Source organism: Pan troglodytes, chromosome X (assembly GCF_028858775.2).
Source record: "Pan troglodytes isolate AG18354 chromosome X, NHGRI_mPanTro3-v2.0_pri, whole genome shotgun sequence".
NCBI classification, from domain to species: Eukaryota; Metazoa; Chordata; class Mammalia; order Primates; family Hominidae; genus Pan; species Pan troglodytes.
In genome coordinates this window covers 115,785,508-115,797,697 of record NC_072421.2, presented here as the reverse complement: position 1 = coordinate 115,797,697, position 12,190 = coordinate 115,785,508, and the positions used below count along the sequence as shown (strand labels likewise).

General features: G+C 39.7%; 1 long non-coding RNA gene across 1 annotated transcript in view; it reads left to right on the top strand.

Annotated features, from left to right (window-relative positions):
* The first annotated feature begins 1,272 nt into the window (after window positions 1–1,272).
* LOC112206962 (uncharacterized) overlaps window positions 1,273–12,190 on the top strand; it is an 87,487-nt gene continuing 76,569 nt past the window's right edge. The window contains exons 1-2 of the long non-coding RNA XR_010154629.1: window positions 1,273–1,425; window positions 4,698–4,756. This is a non-coding gene — a long non-coding RNA (uncharacterized LOC112206962). The remainder of the gene's footprint in view (window positions 1,426–4,697; window positions 4,757–12,190) is intronic.

The following is a 12,190-nucleotide window of genomic DNA, read 5'->3' as shown; positions in this document are numbered from 1 at the left end:
TTTTTCTACCGTACAATACAACCAAAATGCTCACTCTATACTTAGATCAAATTGCTGTGCTAGTAGGACAAGCGAGGCTGCGTACAACAAAGCTAATGGGACATGATCCAAATCAGATCATAGTTCCATTAACTAAACAACAAATTCAACAAGCCTATATTAATTCCAAGAATGTCAAGTTAATTTGGCCGGTTTTGTTGGCATTCTTGGTAATCATTATCCTAAGTCTAAAATCTTCCAGTTTCTAAAATTAACATCCTGGCATTGCCTTCTATTACTCAAAAAGCCCCTATTGAAGGGGCCATTACTGTTTTTACTGATGGATCTAGTAATGGAAAAGCCTCATTTGCAGGACCTCAACAGCAAGTTTTTCAAACTGACTTTGCTTCTGCTCAAAGGGCTGAACTTATGGCTGTGATAACAGTGTTAAAAACTTTTAAGCAGCCAGTAAACATTGCTTCTGATTCAGCCTATGTTGTGCAAGCCATGCAAAATATTGAATGTGCCTTAATTTGAAATGTGACTGATGAATGACTTAATCTTTTATTTCATTCTTTACAGCAAGCAGTACAACAAAGGCATTCACCTTTCTATATCACTCATTTGAGAGCACATACTAACCTCCCTGGCCCTTTAAATTTAATTAAAGGGTGGATGCATTCATGTCTGCAGCCTTTGCTGATGCACAAACATTTCATTATTTAACCCATCTTAATGCTGCAGGCCTTAGAAAAAGATATGGTCTATCATGGAAACAAGCTAAAGAAATTGTGTAACACTGTTCTGCCTGCCAAGCCCTGTATCTGCCACATCAAGGAACAGGAGTTAACCCTAGAGGTTTATCTCCAAATTCCATCTGGCAGATGGATGTAACACATATTCCTGCTTTTGGAAAATTGTCCTTTGTTCATGTTTCAGTAAATACCTATTTACATTTTATCTGGGCCACATGTCAAACATGGGAAGCCACAGCTCATGTTAAAAGACATCTTTTATCTTGCTTTTCAGTTATGGGAATCCCAGAAAAAATCAAAACTGATAACAGCCCAGGATACTGTAGTAAAGCCATGGCTACATTTTTTCAACAATGGAATATTACCCATACTATGGGTATTCCATATAACTCACAAGGACAAGCAATAGTGGAAAGGGCTAATTGTACTTTAAAAACTCAAATACAAAAGCAAAAGGGAGGGGACCAGGAATATAAAAAACCACATATGCATTTGCATTTAGCTTTATTAACATTAATTTTTTTAAATTTACCAAAAGATCAAACCATGACTGCAGCTGAACAACACCTGACGGGACAAAAGGAAAATAAAAAGGCTGGACAAGATACATGGTGGAGGGATGTACATACAAAGAGCTGGGAAAAAGGACAGATAATTTTATGGGGAAGAGGATTTGCTTGTGTCTCTCCAGGTAAGGATCAGGTGCCTGTGTGGGTGCCCAACAAACATCTGAAGATCTATCATGAACCATAGCATCTAGTGGACCCACCTGTACAGTGCAAATTGAAGGTTTAAGGATTGCTTTCAGGCCTCGATTTGCTTTCTCTGTGCCTTCTGTTAGAAGGGGCCTGCTTCTCGTTATCAACAGTAAGTTTTACCCCACGGTAATTAACCAAAGAGGCAGAAGGTGAGTTACAAATGCTTCAGCAATGGCAGGCGCCTCGGCTACAGCCACAAAAGTTTTTGCTTCTGTTTCAGTAGATTTACTAACGTGGGGGTGAGGGTATGCTTGTGTTTTTGCAAGAGATGAACAAACCGTGTAGGTGCCCTCAAGATGTGTATGACCATGGAACATGAGACTGGAAGGACCCATGGATCCCAATCATGGACCGGGTTCCCCCAATACAAGCCACGCTGTGAGAAACTGAGAGGTGACAATGTGCTAGCAGCCCTCGCTTGCTCTCGGTCCCTCCTCGGCCTCGGCGTCTGCTCTGGCTGCACTCGAGGAGCCCTTCAGCCCACCGCTGCGCTATGAGGGCCCCTCTCTGGGGCTGGCCGAGGCTGGAGCCAGCTCCCTCTGCTCGCGGGGAAGTGTGAAGAGAGAGGTGTGGGCGGGAGCCAGGCTGCACACGGCACTTGCAGGCTGGCATGGGTTCCAGGTGAGTGGTGCCTGGCTTGATTGGAGGCTGAATCCTGTGCATGGACCACCATTCCCTCTTCACGGGATCGTTGGCCACGATAGGAGGTCTCCGTCTCTTTCTCACTTCCCTTCTTTTCCTCCTGATTGTCTGGGATGAGCTCCCTCTGGGCTGCTGGAGTGCCCGGGCTAGGTGCCACAAAGTCCTGTGGTGAGTGCCAGTGAGAGGTGAAGCCAGCTGGGCTTCTGGGATGGGTGGGGACTTGGAGAACTTTTCTGTCTAGCTAAAGGATTGCAAACGCACCAATCAGCACTCTGTCAAAATGGACCAATCAGCTCTCTGTAAAAGGGACCAATCAGCAGGATGTGGGTGGGGCAGATAAGGAAATAAAAGCAGGCCACGAAAGCCAGCAGCGGAAACCTGTTCAGGTCCCCTTCCATACTGTGGAAGCTTTGTTCTTTTGCTCTTCACAATAAATCTTGCTGCTGCTCAGTCTTTGGGTCCTTGCCACCTTTATGAGCTGTAACACTCACCATGAAGGTCTGCAGCTTCACTCCTGAGGCCAGCGAGACCATGAACCCACTGGGAGGAACGAATAACTCCAGACGCGCCACCTTTAAGAGCTATAACACTCACCGCGAAGGTCTGCAGCTTCACTCCTGAAGTCAGTGAGACCACGAACCCACCAGTAGGAAGAAACTCCAGACACGTCCGAACATCAGAAGGAACAAACTCCGGACACACCATCTTTAAGAATTGTAACACTCACCGCAAGGGTCCACGGCTTCCTTCTTGAAGTCAGCGAGACCGGGAACCCACCAATTCCAGACACAAAACTGCTGGAGTGCCAGGGTTTTACCCATAGATGCTTAACGGATGAATACTTTCTGACTGAACTCCTCTCTACCCTGAATACAAGAGAACCTAATAGGTAGGCAGGAGTATCATCGCCCCTATTTAGCATGAAGAAGTTACAGAAGACGGACCTCCATCCTTCTGCAACCCCTAGGATTAAGGGTCCTCTTGTAAAAGGGAAAAGGGAGATATGTAGGAAGCATTCAAACCAGAGCGACTCCATTTTGAATAAGGGCTAAGAAAAATGAAGCTGTATCACCAACCGTCAGTTAAGGGCTGCACAGCCTGCAATTGCCTTGCTCAATTAATTTAAAAAAGAGGCCATCTTATGCTAATAATAATGATAGCTGTGGTGGTTTTAACAATAAAGAGAAGGGAGGCATGTTGGGAGAAAAGCTGAATGTTGGGAGAGAAGCTGAGGCAGAGTTTGCATGTCTGTTAGACTTGCTGGCTCCTTGCTTCTAGCACTCCCATTATCTCAAGCAGCCATATGTTTCTCATTCACTTGATACACTGTTTCCTTTCAACCCCCACATCCCCACCACCTGTTTGAGCACCAATAAATAGCATGGACTCCCAGAGCTTGGGGCCTTTGCAGCCTCCACACTCGCGATGGCCCCCTGGTCCCACTTTCTCTCTCAAACTCTTTTTCTCATTCCTTTGACTGCACCGGACTTTGGCATCCCCATGACCTGGTGTTGGGTCTGATCACCCCAACACATTCAAATTATATTTCCCATATGTATAAGATGTCTTTTCTCCCTTGCTGCTTTCAATAATTTTTTTCTTTGCTATCCATTTTCAGAAATTTAACTAAGATGTGTCTTGGTGTGAAATTCTTTGAGTTTATCCTGTTTGAGGCTCACTCACTTCTTGAATCTGTAGGCTTGCATGTTTTGCCAAATTTGGGAAGTTTTCAACCTGCCCTCTTTCTCCTTTCCTTCTTGAACTCTGATGACATGAATGTTATATTTTTTGTTATAGTCCCATAAACCTTTGTTCATTTTTCCCCCACCTATGTTCTCTCTCTTGTTCAAATTGGGTAATTTTCATTGTTCTATCTTTGAGGTTGCTGATATTTTCTCCTCTATCTCCTCTATTCTGCTGTCGAGCTTATCCATCGAATTTTAAAATTTCAGCTGTTGTGTTTTTCAGTTACAAGTTTTCTATTTGGTTCTTCTTTATATTTTCCGTTTCTTTGCTAAAATTTCCTGCTTTTTAATTTGTTTCAAGTGTGTTCATAATTGCTTGCAGAAGCCATTTTATTTATTTATTTATTATTTTATGTTATTTGTGAGATGGAGTATCACTCTGTCACCCAGGCTGGTGGACAGTGGCATGATCTCAGCTCACTGCAACCTCCGCCTCCTGGGTTCAAGCAATTCTTCTGCCTCAGCCACCCAGGTAGCTGGGATGACCGGTACCTGCCAACAAACCTAGCTAATTTTTGTACTTTTAGTAGAGACAGGGCTTCTCCATGTTGGCCAGGCTGGTCTTGAACTCCTGGCCTCAAGTGATTTGCCCACCTTGGCCTCCCAAAGTGCTGAGATTACAGGCATGGACACTGTACCCAGCCTTGTCAGATAATTCTGATATTTCTATCATCTTGGTGTTGGCATCTATTGATTTTATTTTTAATTCAGCTTGAGATATTCCTGGTTCTTGGTATAAGGGGTAACTTTTTATTGAAATTGGACTTTTTGGTATTATGTTATGAGACTCTGGATCTTACTTAAACTTTCTGTTTTAGGTGGCTTCCTCTGACACCACTCTGGCAAGGGAAGAGGGGCACTGCCTCATTACTGTCAGGTGGGTTGTAAGAGTCCTGGCTCCCCACTTGGTCTCTCTTGACACTCATGGGGGATTTCCTCCTTGCTAATGCTGGGTGGAGGTGGGAGTTCCAGTTCCCACCTAGGCCTCCACTCATACCTAACTGTCTGCCCTCCACATGGTCTCCAATGACATAATGGTGGGGGATAACCTGGTTACCAATGGGCAGTGGTAAATGTCCTGACTCTCCTCTAAGCCTCCTCCGACACCTTCCTAGCCAGGAAGAGGAGGGGCACCTTGTTATTGACAGGCTCCCATTGTAGTCTCTACTTCTACCTTTGGTGGGTAAGCTGTCATTATCATCCAGCAGAAATGAAAGTCTTGGTTCCCTACTCTGTCTCCTTTGATGTCACCCTGGAGAGGCTATTGGGATACCTTGTTACAGCCTGGAGAGAGGATAGAAGTCTGGGCTTCTCACTTGGCCTTTGGTATCAGGAGTAGGGATAGAGCCACAGTCTTTTCTATGGTGTTTGCCTGCAGTAGAGTAGTTATTATTTAAAAGTTTTCTGTCTTACTAGGCTGTCCCTTTCCTAGGTCTTTAGATAGAGAGAGCAGTGTTTTGTTAGGGCTTTTTATGTCTGTGCCCATTGTTGTTTCTGAGTTGTCAGCTTCTTCAGCTTGAAGTCTGACATATATAAGGCAAAAATAATACCCAAGAACTTAGCATCATATCATTTCTTGGACCCCAAGGTCCCTAACCCCTCTGTCTTATTTTCTCCTCCTTTCATAGCCTTATATATATTTTAATGTAGTATATATAAAACAAGTATATCTACCTATCTTCCTGGAAGCTGACTGAATTTATTTTTAATCTGACCTGAAAATCTCCATTTTGAAGTTACTTTATATTTATTATATTTACTGATATATTTGGATATATTTTCACTATGTTGTTGTATGTTATTTGTTCTGCTTTTTCCCCATTTCCTTTTATTCTTCCTTTGGGTCTATATTTGGCTTGATGGAGGCTGTTTTGTTTTAACTTTTAAGGATTTTTTCTTTTACTATTACTCTTAAGTTTTTAACATGCATATTTGACTGAATAAAGTATCTTTGCTAATGAAATAAACATCTCTACTCTTCTAAAACAAAATGAGAACTTTAGAATGCATTAAATCCACTCGATCTCCTCTCATTTTATTTGTTGTTGCTATCCAATATTGTATCTCCTCCTTATCCAAGTTATACATCATTATTACTGTTTCATACAGTCAATAATTGTTTGGCTTTAACCACATGTGTTCTAATTTCTTTATAAGTCATTTCTTCTTGAATCTTAGTCCTACCTTTGGAGTTCATTTTTCTTCTTTCTGAAGTAATTCATTAGAATTTCCTTTGGTGAGGGTCTATTGACGAAACTTTTAGTTTTCATTTGTCTGAAAATGTCTTTATTTTGCCCTTGTTCTTGATAGATGGTTTTGCTATGCTTCACAATTCCAAGTTGACAATTACTTTCTCTCAGCACTTTGAAGATACTATTTTATTGTCTTGTGTATTTTATTGTTGCTGTAGAGATGCCTGCTGTCAGTTTAATTGTTTTTCCTTTTTAGATTATCTTTTCTCTCTGGCTGCTTTAAAATATTTTGTTTTGTTATTTAACAGCAATGTGTTTAGATGTGGAATTTCTTTCCTTTTAAAATTCTATTAGAGGATTTATGTTTTCTGAATTTGGAGATTTATAGCTTTTATAATTCTGAAAATTCTCTGCTAATATCTCTTTGAATATTGATTACTGCCAAGTGCAAAAACACCCAGAGCTGTTGAAGCATTAGCATCCATTACAATTACGCTGTCCGCTTCTTTTTAATTTTTTGATCTCTGGAGATTTCCTCTTCTCTCTTGCTGGCTGTGTTATGTTATACATCAAAAAGATTAAAAATAAATCTACAGAATTTGTAGTTATTTTCTAGCAGAAGATTTTTCAGGAGATCTAGTGCTCCATATTACCAGAAATGGAAGTCTAAAAGTATTCTCATCCTTTCATTTGTCTCTGAGACTGTATGTATGACATTATTGTAAATAACATTTGAGAATTAAGTTTAAGATAACATTAAGAGTTACAGTTTAAGGCTCATTGAGGATATTAAGCTTGTGGCAACTGGCACCTGTTCCCATGAAGATGAACCCAGGGCGAGGGCTGGAGATAGGTAGTAGGGAGTAAAGTGAGCAGAGTTTGCTTACTCTTCAGTTTTTCAATCTCTCTTATTCCTTTCCTGACATTTGCTAGCTGTGTGTTGGACATATTTCTTGAAGTCTTTCAACCTTAGTTTCATTATCTGTCTAATGAAGACAATAGCACAATTTTGTAGGGCTGTTATAGAATTAAATGAGATGGCATGTGTAAAATGCTTGGTTCAGTGCCCAGCTCAAAAAAGATGTTGAAGGAATGTTAGTTCCTCCCTTTCCCTTAGTAGCATTCGTGCCCCGCCCCCACTTTTTTTCCTGTCTTCATTTGCTAGCCAGCACTTAGACAAAATTGAACTAGGATTGGGTGGAAGAGACACTAGGCAGTGGAAGGAAATGTAGTGGTGGACAAAAAGAGCTAGACGAGGAGAGCCCCAATAATATAGGAAAGAAAAGAGGAATGTTGACTTCCATCCCCATGAGGCAACCTTTCAGAGGTAATTTGGAGACACGTAATCAAAGACCACCTTCCTTTCTGTCACCTGAAATAGGCTGGTCATTCTTCTGTTTTTCAGCAATATTTCTTTATTATTATTATTATTATTATTATACTTTAAGTTTTAGGGTACATGTGCACAATGTGCAGGTTAGTTACATATGTATACATGTGCCATGCTGGTGTGCTGCACCCATTAACTCGTCATTTAGCATTAGGTATATCTCCTAATGCTATCCCTCCCCCCTCCCTCCACCCCACAACAGGCCCCAGAGTGTGATGTTCCCCTTCCTGTGTCCATGTATTCTCATTGTTCAATTCCCATCTATGAGTGAGAACATGTGGTGTTTGGTTTTTTGTACTTGCGATAGTTTACTGAGAATGATGATTTCCAATTTCATCCATGTCCCTACAAAGGACATGAACTCATCATTTTTTATGGCTGCATAGTATTCCATGGTGTATATGTGCCACATTTTCTTAATCCAGTCTATCATTGTTGGACATTTGGCTTGGTTCCAAGTCTTTGCTATTGTGAATAGTGCCGCAATAAACATACATGTGCATGTGTCTTTATAGCAGCATGATTTATAGTCCTTTGGGTATATACCCAGTAATGGGATGGCTGGGTCAAATGGTATTTCTAGTTCTAGATCCCTGAGGAATCGCCACACCGACTTCCACAATGGTTGAACTAGTTTACAGTCCCACCAACAGTGTAAAAGTGTTCCTATTTCTCCACATCCTCTCCAGCACCTGTTGTTTCCTGACTTTTTAATGATTGCCATTCTAACTGGTGTGAGTTGGTATCTCATAGTGGTTTTGATTTGCATTTCTCTGATGGCCAGTGATGATGAGCATTTTTTCATGTGTCTTTTGGCTGCATAAATGTCTTCTTTTGAGAAGTGTCTGTTCATATCCTTTGCCCACTTTTTGATGGGGTTGTTTGTTTTTTTCTTGTAAATTTGTTTGAGTTCATTGTAAATTCTGGATATTAGCCCTTTGTCAGATGAGTAGGTTGCAAAAATTTTCTCCCATTTTTTAGGTTTCCTGTTCACTCTGATGGTAGTTTCTTTTGCTGTGCAGAAGCTCTTTAGTTTAATTAGATCCCATTTGTCAATTTTGTCTTTTGTTGCCATTGCTTTTGGTGTTTTAGACATGAAGTCCTTGCCCATGCCTATGTCCTGAATGTTTTTCAGCAATATTTCAATCTCTTACAATCTTAGTTTATACACAGTTCTTTGAAAGCAGGAATCAAAGGGAAAAAGGAGAGGATGGGAATGAACAGTCCAGATCTAAATCATAACTAAGAGAAAATAGGATATCATTCCCATTACTTAGAATTAATGGCATATAGGTTTGATGACATAAAAAATGTTTCTGGAATTTCTTTAACTGGAAAAATACGTTTTCAGAGGAATAACTTGTTATCTGCACACTATTGGCTTTTGTTTTGGATCAAAAGGCCCAAATCTATGTTAACAGGCAGTTTAAATGAAAACAAGATATACATCTATTTAGTGTAGTATATGTTGTAGTATTAAGATTAATACAAAGGATTAAAAGTAGAATTTCCATCTCAATTCTTAATTTACGAGTTTCAGAGTGATAGTTACATCTGATAGTAATTTATATATACTTGCTTCATGGTTTAATTTTACCCATATATTACAGATCCTAATTCAAATGCCAGAGTCTTAGATTAAGAACCCAGAGAGAACTTAAATTATAGGCTTTTGCTGTTTTTCACTTGCCTGATTTACCAATAGCAGTAAAGCATGAATTATAGCCTTGCTAGTCTCTGGAAGACCATGACTGATACTAGAAATAATAATTGTTGCTGCCCTTAAATCGGAAGAAACAGCACAAAAGCAGTAACTGATCTGGGATGTGGAAGCTAGATTTATTTCTGTTTGAGTGGCTGTGAAAAATAGGTAATTTGCATATAGTTTAGGGGAAAAGATGTAGGATTGGTTTTGTGATAATCAGCCTATTGTTGTTCAAGAGGGACTCCGAGAGACCATATAGATTGGAGAGATCATTTTGAAAACTGGGGAGAATGGGGAAAAAAAGGACAGGATCTGTGTGTAATTCAGAGGATGTCAGGATCCAGCTCAATTTGTTAGTATATTTTTATTAGTACATCACTCGAAAAAAAATCAGGGTTGCTGTTTTAGAATCTTTATTTCTCATATGGCTTCTCAACTATGAAACAAGAATCTTAAATATCAGTATTAGGTATATTAACATACTTAGTTAGAATTGTGTTCTGGTGAATATAGTATAGAATGAGGATTATTATTACAAGCTGTGTGAAAATTTTAAGTAATTTATATGCAAAAGAGAGTTGAGTCTGAAGAGCATTGGTCTAATGTGCTCCTAGTAAGTGTACCTCCAGGCCTTTCCTGCCGTATCCCTCAGTCAAGCCTCAGGAAAACAACCTTTCTCATTTGTCTTCCTAGCCCTTCTCTATAGCAATGCACTCTTTGGTCACTTACCATAAAGGCATCAAAGCTACTATTTTGAGGGAAGGGTTCGATTATAATCTAATTAAAAGCCATTTACAGATGCAGAGAATCTTGACAGAGTCCAGCCTGAGTACTTCAATGTCTCTCATTCTATGGTGATTGATCTAGGGAAACTTTGAAATCAAGATATTTATGTATTTAGTAAGATACAAAGAGCAAACTCTTTTTTTTTTAAAAACAGAGTTGCTGCTATTGTTATCTACTTCCCCATTCATCATCAGCAGAAATGCCAAATTCCTTTCTCAGCATAGTGGTTGAGTTCAGGCTCTGAAATTCGTGTGATTTCATATCATGTGCTACCAGTTATTAGCTATGTGATCTTGGTCAAATTACTTAGCTTCTCTGTGCCTGTTTTTTCTGTAATATATAGATGATAATGTTTTCTGCTTCATAGGGTTGTTGTCAGCTTTAAATGTGATTAATATACATAAACACTTCACACAGAGTCTAGTATTTGGTGAATGCTCAGTAAAAGTTAGCTATTATTATAACTAACCCTATCTTGGAATGACAAATGACAGCAAGCAGTTAATATCTAACTATAATCAGCACTTTGTCATCTCAACAAACACTATTCTGACGCAATAACATACCTTAATGAAAGCAGCACCTCCATTTAACTTTACGTTAGGAATAGCAGAGACACAATTTAATTTTACTAATCATTTTTTGGGCATTAATCAACTGCCAATCAACTGCATATCTAAACAGACCTACTTTATTGTATTATTTTCTCATATTAAAATAAATCCTTTAACAAACTATACAGACTTCAGCTGTTAAAGATATCTGTCCTGCCTTTTTTTTTTCTTTTTTTGAGATGGGGGTCTCACTCTGTCCACCAGGACGGAGTGCAGTGGCACGACAGAGACCCAGTGTCTCTCTATGGTGCCCAGGCTGGTCTTGAACTCCTGGCCTCAAGTGATCCTCCTCCCTCAGCCTCCCAAGTTACTGGGATTACAGATGTGAGCCACCATGCCCAGGTTGTTAAAGGGGTCTGACAAAAAGATGGTAACTCTAAAACGGAGAAATACTAGAAATGGTGCAAAACTCAGTTTTCCTAATGAAATTATATGTGAGGCAATATTAGCTAAGTAATCCTATTGCCAGAATAGCTGACATTCTAGTTTTTTTTTTTTTACTTTTAGTAATTCTTTTCTGTGACATTTTGAGTAAAACATGTTATTTATTATTTTAGTGTTAATCATGGTTCTTTCCTCTAGTATTGAAAATTCTGCTACGTCTGTTAAGTGTATTTTTTTTTTAATAGCCAAGGAACAAAATTCTTTCCAGGACAATGTGGGGTGGTAGGACAAGTCAATGAAAAAAAAAATGAATTCCTTGTTCAGTAAATTCTACTTTATAGTAAACTTTTTAGAAACATAGCAATTGTGTTAAGTTAGGGTTACCACTGTAAATATTCTATGACTGTGTGTGTGATTACAGGGGAAATCAGAAAATATGTTCTCTTCCCAACACTTTGACTGTAGCTTGCGTGTTGCAGCTAGAAATAGAGCAAGGGGTTGTTAACAGAGAATGCTTCTTCAGTAATTCCTTGTGGCATGCATTTAGCTCTCTGCCCCCACGGTTAGAGACCTCCATCCTTTTGCCAGCTGCTGTGTTCAGTTGTCTGGGTTATTTTGGGTGGCAGTGGGTTGATCCTAGGGGGAAATGATTGCATATCTTTGCATTTTAAAATGTTCTGTACAAATGTGTTATGAAAGATTTGGGAGCCATGGGGAATTATAGTTTTTCTAAACAGTTTGTGTTTGAGTTCTGGGGTATTGACCAGGCCGTAAAATTCAGAAGCCTGCAGAACGTAGTAAAGAAACCAATCCTTTGTTAGTTTTAAATACCTGCTCTGAGCAGCACAGTGGGAAATGGAATGCTATGGACACTTTGCAGTAAAACACTGGGATCTCCAGATATCCTAGGGGAAAGTGGGAAGAGGGGATGTGAGTGGAATGATAGATGGTACAATCAATTGGATTGGCAGCTTATTAGACAAAGCAATGGATTGATGTGATCCTGGAGAGAGCTCTGGTCCCATCATCAGGGCTCTGCTTAAGTCCTGTCATGTGTTAAATATTTTAATCAATATTTGGATGAAACACGGAAAACATGCTTGCCAGATTTAAGGTTGCCATAAAGATGAATGCACGGTATCCAGAATCATAATACAAAAAGAGGCTGGCTGACTGGTCCTATGGACTAAAATGATGCAATTTAACAGGGATACAGGAAAGGCCTATATTTGGGAAGGAG